We start from the raw sequence: 9473 nt of genomic DNA, 5'->3' as shown, positions 1-9473 counted from the left end.
TGCATCCATCCATCATAAAAGTGCATCCATCCATCATAAAAGTGCATCTATCATCATAAAAGAGCATCTATCCATCATAAGAGTGCATCATCATAAAAGTGCATCCCTCCATCATAAAAGTGCATCCCTCCATCATAAAAGTGCATCCATCCATCATAAAAGTGCATCCCTCCATCAAAAAAGAGCATCTATCCATCATAAAAGTGCATCTCTCCATCATAAAAGAGCATCTATCCATCATAAGAGTGCATCATCATAAAAGTGCATCTATCCATCTTAAAAGTGCATCTATCCATCATCATAAAAGTGCATCTATCCATCATAAAAGTGCATCTATCCATCATAAAAGTGCATCCATCCATCATAAAAGTGCATCCCTCCATCATAAAAGTGCATCCATCCATCATAAAAGTGCATCTATCGTCATAAAAGAGCATCTATCCATCATAAGTGCATCCATCCATCATAAAAGTGCATCCATCCATCATAAAAGTGCATCCATCCATCATAAAAGTGCATCCCTCCATCATAAAAGTGCATCCATCCATCATAAAAGTGCATCTATCGTCATAAAAGAGCATCTATCCATCATAAGTGCATCCCTCCATCAAAAAAGAGCATCTGTCCATCATAAGTGCATCCATCCATCATAAAAGTGCATCTATCCATCATTAAAGTGCATCTATCATCATAAAAGAGCATATATCCATCATAAAAGTGCATCCATCCATCATAAAAGTGCATCCCTCCATCATAAAAGTGCATCCATCCATCATAAAAGTGCATCTATCCATCATAAAAGTGCATCCATCCATCATAAAAGTGCATCTATCCATCATAAAAGCGCATCCCTAAATCATAAAAGTGCATCTATCATCATAAAAGTGCATCCATCCATCATAAAAGTGCATCTATCCATCATAAAAGTGCATCCATCATAAAAGTGCACCCCTCCATCAAAAAAGAGCACACATCCATCATAAAAGTACATCCCTCCATCATAAAAGTGCATCTATCCATCATAAAAGTGCATCCATCCATCATAAAAGTGCATCCTCCATCAAAAAAGATAATCTATTTATCATAAAAGTGCATCCCTCCATCAAATAAGAGCATCTATCCATCATAAAAGTGCATCCCTTATCATAAAAGTGCATCTATCCATCATAAAAGTGCATCTATCCATCATAAGAGTGCATCTATCATCATAAAAGTGCATTCATCCATCATAAAAGTGCATCCATCCATCATAAAAGTGCATCCCTCCATCATAAAAGTGCATCCATCCATCATAAAAGTGCATCCATCCATCATAAAAGCGCATCCATCCATCATAAAAGTTCATCTATCATCATAAAAGAGCACCCATCCATCATAAAAGTGCATCCATCCATCATAAAAGTGCATCCCTCCATCATAAAAGTGCAACCATCCATCATAAAAGTGCATCCATCCATCATAAAAGTTCATCTATCATCATAAAAGAGCACCCATCCATCATAAAAGTGCATCCCTCCATCATAAAAGTGCATCCATCCATCATAAAAGTGCATCTCTCCATCATAAGTGCATCCATCCATCATACAAATACATCTATCCATCATAAAAGTGCATCTATCCATCATAAAAGTGCATCCCTCTATCATAAAAGTGCATCCATCCATCATAAAAGTGCATCCATCCATCATAAAAGTGCATCTATCATCATAAAAGAGCACCCATCCATCATAAAAGTGCATCCCTCCATCATAAAAGTGCATCCATCCATCATAAAAGTGCATCTCTCCATCATAAGTGCATCCATCCATCATACAAATACATCTATCCATCATAAAAGTGCATCTATCCATCATAAAAGTGCATCCCTCTATCATAAAAGTGCATCCATCCATCATAAAAGTGCATCCATCCATCATAAAAGTGCATCTATCATCATAAAAGAGCACCCATCCATCATAAAAGTGCATCCCTCCATCAAAAAAGAGCATCTATCCATCATAAAAGTGCATCTCTCCATCATAAAAGAGCATCTATCCATCATAAAAGAGCATCTATCCATCATAAGAGTGCATCATCATAAAAGTGCATCTATCCATCATAAAAGTGCATCTATCCATCATAAAAGTGCATCTATCCATCATAAAAGTGCATCCATCCATCATAAAAGTGCATCCCTCCATCATAAAAGTGCATCCATCCATCATAAAAGTGCATCTATCGTCATAAAAGAGCATCTATCCATCATAAGTGCATCCATCCATCCATCATAAAAGTGCATCCCTCCATCATAAAAGTGCATCCCTCCATCAAAAAAGAGCATCTGTCCATCATAAGTGCATCCATCCTTCATAAAAGTGCATCTATCCATCATAAAAGTCCATCTATCATCATAAAAGAGCATATATCCATCATAAAAGTGCATCCATCCATCATAAAAGTGCATCCCTCCATCATAAAAGTGCATCCATCCATCATAAAAGTGCATCCATCCATCATAAAAGGGCATCTATCATCACAAAAGAGCACCCATCCATCATAAAAGTGCATCTCTCTATCATAAAAGAGCATCTATCCATCATAAAAGTGCATCCATCCATCATAAAAGTGCATCCATCCATCATAAAAGAGCATCTATCCATCATAAAAGTGCATCTATCCATCATAAAAGTGCATCCATCCATCCATCATAAAAGTGCATCCATCCATCATAAAAGTGCATCCATCCATCATAAAAGTGCATCTATCCATCATAAAAGATCACCTATCCATCATAAAAGTGCATCCATCCATCATAAAAATGCATCCCTCTATCATTAAAGAGTATCTATCCATCATAAAAGTGCATCCATCCATCATAAAAGTGTCACGGTTCATGAATTCACCATCTCATTCTTGTGTGTGTATGTGTATTTGTATGGGGCGGAGCCGCTGGTTGGCATTACACCTGTCGCAGCTGATCAGCGCACCCTATTTAGTCTCTCTGTGTTCTCTTTGTCATTGTCAGAGCGTTGTTGGATGTGTTGTGTGTTCTTCCGCCTGTGCTCGTTGTGTTCTTCCGCCTGTGCCCGTTGTGTTCTTCTGCCTGTGCCCGTTGTGTTCCTGCGTTGCCTGTTTCCTGTGTCTCGTGTGCACCCTGGAGTGCCACCATCACCGTTTTCACCGTCGTCACCAGACTGGGTTGTCCCGTGGTCTTTGCCCTGTGCTATCTATCATCATAAAAGTGCATCTATAACATCATAAAAGTGCATCTATCCATCATATAACTGCTAAACACGGCTCCGGGGGTTAATAAAGGCCTTCTAAAGCACTCTTATGGACTTCATAAACGAGACAAGAATTCATTGCCATTATAAAGCTTTGAAGAGCCAGGACATTTTTAATATAACTCTGATTTATTTTATTCGTCTGAAAGAAGAATGTAATTTACACCTAGGATGACCCCAAATCATGGGGTCATTTTAATTTTTGGATGAACGAACCCTTTAAGTGAGACCATTTTGTACACTAAAATAATTGTGTTGTCTAGTGCAATGGACATTTGTGAAAATAAAACAAAGTGGTTCTGAAACAATCTAAACTGTAAGATGTTTTTTAGGTAAACACTTGCACTCTTCTCACGTGCACCTCAAGACCCAAAGTATAGAATAGCTCTGGGTGTTCTTATCAGATATTTACTGTCAGATGTGTCTTCTTGTGCTGCCTGCATATGTGCGATATAGTTAGTTATTTGTATTAACATAAAATGTTGACAGTCTGATTCAGCAATGGCAAACAAAGTATTGTGGTCACTACCAAAACATTACTGTCACTACCGAAAATGTGCAGTCACTACTGGGATGTTTTGTCAAAAATAAAGTATATTGAATTATCATCTAAGATGTTATGATAGTGTTTGGTTCAATGTATATTCAAACTAATGAATCCTTAACTTTGAAATCAGTATGATAAACTGAACAGACGGATCGGTGCAGCTTCTGCAGTAATGCGGTCGATGTACCGGTCTGTCGTGGTGAAGAAAGAGCTAAGCCGTAAGGCGAAGCTCTCGATTTACCGGTCAATCTACGTTCCTACTCTCACCTATGGTCATGAGCTTTGGGTCATGACCGAAAGGACAAGATCCCGGATACAGGCGGCCGAAATGAGCTTTCTCCGCAGGGTGGCTGGGCGCTCCCTTAGAGATAGGGTGAGAAGCTCAGTCACTCGGGAGGAACTCGGAGTAGAGCCGCTGCTCCTCCACATCGAGAGGGGACAGCTGAGGTGGCTCGGGCATCTGTTCCGGATGCCTCCTGAACGCCTTCCCGGGAAGGTGTTTCGGGCATGTCCAACCGGGAGGAGGCCCCGGGGAAGACCAAGGACACGCTGGAGGGACTATGTCTCCCGGCTGGCCTTGGAACGCCTCGGTGTCCCCCCGGAAGAGCTAGAGGAAGTGTCTAGGGAGAGGGAAGTCTGGGCATCTCTGCTTAGACTGTTGCCCCCGCGACCCGGCCCCGGATAAGCGGAAGAAGATGGATGGATGGATGGAAACTGGTAACACTTTACAATAAGGTTGTATTAGTTAAAGGGTTAGTTCACCCAAAAATGAAAATTCTGTCATTAATTACTCACCCTCATGTCGTTCGACACCCGTAAGACCTCCGTTCATCTTCGGAACACAAATTAAGATATTTTTGTTGAAAGCTGATGGCTGAGAAAGGCTTCAGATAGGCCTTCATTGGCATTCAGTACATTTACACTCCCAAGACCCATAAAAGGCACTTAAAACGTCGTTACAAAGTCAATCTCACCACAGTGACTCTACAATAATTTTACGATGCGACGACAATAGTTTTTGTGCGCAAAAAAAAAATCAAAATAACACCTTTATCCAACTTGTTCTTGTCTTCCGTGTGTGCCTCCACGACGCATGCGCGAGAATATTACGCAGATCCGGCGTTCGGACACATGACCCAGAAGCGATTTGTTTACAAGCAGAGGAAGACGCGCGTATCTAAGCTGTTGAATTCTACATTGATCGTGCTTTAGGTCTCGGCGTAGTTCTCAAAATGGGGTTTAAGTGTGCATTTCATGGATTCCCGAACCCCGGAGCTACGTCATATTCTCGCGCATGCGTCGTGGAGCCACACACGGAAGACAAGAAGAGGTTGAATAAAGTCGTTATTTTAATTTTTTTTTGCGCACAAAAACTATTGTCGTCGCATTGTAAAATTATTGTAGAGTCACTGTGGTGAGATGGACTTTGTAACAACGTTTTTAGTGCCTTTCATGGGTCTTGGGAGTGGAAATGTACTGAATGCCAATGGAGGCCTATCTGAGGCCTTTCTCAGCCATCAGCTTTCAACTAAAATATCTTAATTTGTGTTCCGAAGATGAACGGAGGTCTTACGGGTGTCGAACGACATGAGGGTAAGTAATTAATGACAGAATTTTCATTTTTGGGTGAACTAACCCTTTAACATTATTAATGCATTAGTTAACATGAACTAACCATGAACAACACCTCTGTTCAGCATTAGTTAATCTTTGTTAACCTTAGTTATTAAAATCCAGCTGTTTATGGTTTGTTCATGTTAGTTCATTAACTAATGTTAACAAGATTTCAATAATGCATTAGTAAATGTTAAAATTAACATTAATAAAGATAAATAAATGCTTTACAAGTGCAGTTCGTTATTAGTTCATGTTAACTATTGTAGTTAACTAATGTTAACTAATGAACCTTATTGTAAAGTGTTACTGATAAACTATTTGCCTTCTACAAAAAAGATTGGATTCAAAATACAACAAATCTCATAAATTACAGTTAAAATATTATTAAAATAGTAATTGTTATTGATTTAACCTGTAAAAACATTTTTTAAAAAATAGAAAAAATATATATATTTACAAGGTAGATGTAAACAAAATCTTAAGAGGTAATTATAAGCCTTCTTAAATTATTATTTATTATTTTGTTTCGGTAGTGATACATTTGGGGAGAAGGAAAATATTTCAGCATTTTCTGAAAATACAATATTAACTGCACAATTACTAGAAATGGGTACCTTGGATATTACACAATTTGCATACATGCAAAATTTGAGAGGAAAAAATAAAACATTTCAAGATGTTTCCACCTCTAACTTTGCACCAATTCTGTAGAATGGCCCATATAGAGATAGATATGAGAACCTAATTGAACCATTTGATTTGCAAAATGATTCATTGTTTCTAAGCGTTCGAAACGCCACACGCTGATGACCCCTGTGGTCAGAACAGTGTAAATGCAACAAAAACTCAAGCCAAACATGCATATAAAAACACTTTTTACAAAGCCATTGCAAATGTTTTATTGAAAGTAAAATCTATCAAATGCAATTAACTAGTCATCAAATAAAATTAAATATCAAGTGTACGTATAATATGTGTTCTTTTATCAATTTCCAGGGCATTTTTTTGTTTGTTCCATGGATGGACTCGGCTAAACAGGTCAATAACAGACAATTTACTACTATTATTCCTTTTAATTATACTAATGTCTAATTAAAATGTCTACAAATGTATAAAACTGATTAGAGATCAGTTAAACCATAGACTGTTTGAAACAGTTACACTCTTAAAAATAAAGGTGCCAAGAAGAACCAAAAAGGGGGTTTTCACGGCGATGCCATATAAGAACCATTTTTGGTTCCCTGAAGAACCGTTTTGTGAAAGGTTCTTTAAAGAACCATTTTTTTCGAACCATTTTTGGTTCCCTGAAGAACCGTTTTGTGAAAGGTTCTTTAAAGAACCATTTTATATTATAAAGAACCTGTCTACACTAGAAAGAACCTTTTGTGCAATGGAAGGGTTCTTTGGATATTACGGTTCTTCATGGAACCATACACCCTGCCAAAGAACCTTTATTTTTAAGAGTGTATGACGTAATGAAGCCTCATTTACTGAAATCACGTAACGTTTGCAGTTGATACATGCTCCAAGCCACTGATTCGAAAGGTTTCAAGGCTGACTAATGACTAATTTTATATAAAAAATCATCAGACCTAAACCGTTATAGAATACCGACCACAAAGTGAATACTATGGAGATTGCATCCATTAACGTTGCTCCATTGGGGTGCTCTCCCAAGCCTAATGGGTCTATGATTTTCATTTTTCAAGGATGAAGACTTGGCGGACTATGTGGACGAGTTCATCGCTGTCAGCCACCTAGCCGTGTACTATGAAATCTCGCTAATGGAGCTTTTCTGGTATCGGTTTGGACGACGAGATCTGGTTTGTCATGCCGCGTGGAAACTCCTTATGGAATGGCTGAGTACATCAACTTCGCCCTGTGGGTTGATGGATCTTCTTTTCCTGTGGACAAAGTAAAAGAGGATCCCGCTGCCAGCGTCCAGCCCCACTCAACTTCCGTCACCACCCCAGAGCCAGACCCAGTGCCCACATCTACTGCAGATAAGGAGCCAGAGCCCATTGCAGACTGAGATACCCAGCCATTACCCATCACAGCCCTTATGCCTGAGCCCATACGCAACGGAGCCAGTGCCAGCTACCAGCTGCCAAGTCCATCCTGGATGCAAAGCCTGAGGTCCTGACCTGGTATGTGAGCCTGCCACAACATCTGTGCCAGTGGAAATATTGGTGGTGCTGGATGAGGAGGAATGGCTGATCGACTGGGAGACGGAGGTAGTGCTTCCCACCCTGCCCAACCTGCCCACCCACAAACCTTCTCTGCTGCTCGTCCCTTCCTGCACTAATGTATATTCGTCACCTCTGTCTTCATAATTGTTGCTGGTCCTGTCCAGCCCTAGTTCCACACCCAGTCTTCCTCTCCTGCATGCTCCAACGAAGCAGCCATTCCCTCAGCTCCGCCTCCACTGACTCCCTTCAGTCCCTCAGCTCCACCATCAGCCCTGTCATGCAGCCCCGATGTGCCTTGGGGCTTCAGGTCCCCAGCTCTGCCCTGGCATAAGGAGTCCCGGGCTTGGCCTTGTCCATCAGAGCCCTCAGTTCCACCTCAGCCCATCGACCATTCGGCTCTACCCTGGCTCCTCGCCCCCTCGGCTCAACCCGGGACCATCGTCCTTCCGGCTCCACTTTCCGGGCTGTCTGTTGCGCTTCATTCCTTCCCCCCTAGGGAACCATTGGGTTTCTCCATCACTCAGGCTCCAGCGTGGTCCTTACTCACTCCCTCTGTCATCGATGTAGTCCTCTGCCTTCCAGTCCACGGGGGGCCGTCCTCCTTCTGGCTCCATATTCCGGGCTCCTGGGTTCCTCCATCACTCAGGCTCCACCGTGGTCCTTACTCACTCCCTCTGTCGTCGCTGCAATCCTCTGCCTCCAAGTCCACCCAGGACTGTCGTCCTTCCGGCTCCACATTCTGGGCTGTCTGTCGCGCTTTCCTTCCTCCCTAGGGCACCGTTGGGTTCCTCCATCACTCAGGCTCCACCGTGGTCCTTACTCACTCCCTCTGTCGTCGTTGCAGTCCTTTGCCTTCCAGTCCTTCAGTGTCACCGGGTCTCTCGGTCCCATGGACTGTCATCGCTGTCGGTTGGGTTGAACACCAAATGACCACCTTGGCTCTTCCCTCCATCACTGTTGCCATGGGTCGCCTTCGTCATGGCCATCTTTCTTTCTTTCTATTCAGTTACTGTTGCTTTTGTTTAGTTGTCATTGACATTCATTTAACAAGCACAGCTGTTAGTTATTTAGTTCTTTATCATTGTGTATTTAAGTTCCTCTTTCTCTGTCAGTTCTTGGTCAGGTTGTATTGTTGTTATGTTTGTGTCTACACGCTGCTGCGTTGCCATTTTACCTGTGGATTTATTTTAGTTTGTTTTATATAATAATAAATACCTTTGTTTTTGGAAGCATTTCCATATTTATCATCTTCACCAGACCTAAAATGTTACAGTATGACCTTCAAAACTGCTATTCTACTGATATTATGTTGTAAATAAAAATGATGTGGTAAAAAAAGTGTATGAAAACTTAAAAAAGTTTATTCCATTATTGTCATATCTGTAGTGACATCAAAAACAATATGTGGAAAAGATTCTGCTCTACACTGTTACACACAAGCTCGAATTTTACATTTTACATTTTAAGTTTTCACCATCATAAACACTAGATGTCACTGCTGTACACAAAAATGTACATATATATATAGGCTATGCTATCCAAAAGTATTCTATATTATTTTATTTTCTCTACTTCATTATTTGTTCATCATTCTGACAGATGACTTTGCACAATTAAGAACTAGCAAAAATTATCTCTCACTAATTTGATGCTGTCAGAAAGACAGTCAGGGATAAGAGAGACAGCTCAACAGAGAAGTAAAAAAAACGTATGTATTTATGTATGTGTGTGTGTGTGTGTGTGTGTGTGTGTGTGTGTGTGTGTGTGTGTGTGTGTGTGTGTGTGTGTGTGTGTGTGTCAGTGGTGTATGTATTTATTTCCCACCACTGTAGCCCCTGCTTAATGCAAAATTTAACA

The sequence above is a fragment of the Gobio gobio genome (genome assembly GCF_949357685.1).
Source record: "Gobio gobio genome assembly, chromosome: 11".
Classification (NCBI taxonomy): Eukaryota; Metazoa; Chordata; class Actinopteri; order Cypriniformes; family Gobionidae; genus Gobio; species Gobio gobio.
The sequence above is the reverse complement of the archived record's forward strand: the minus strand, read 5'-3'. Positions refer to the sequence as shown.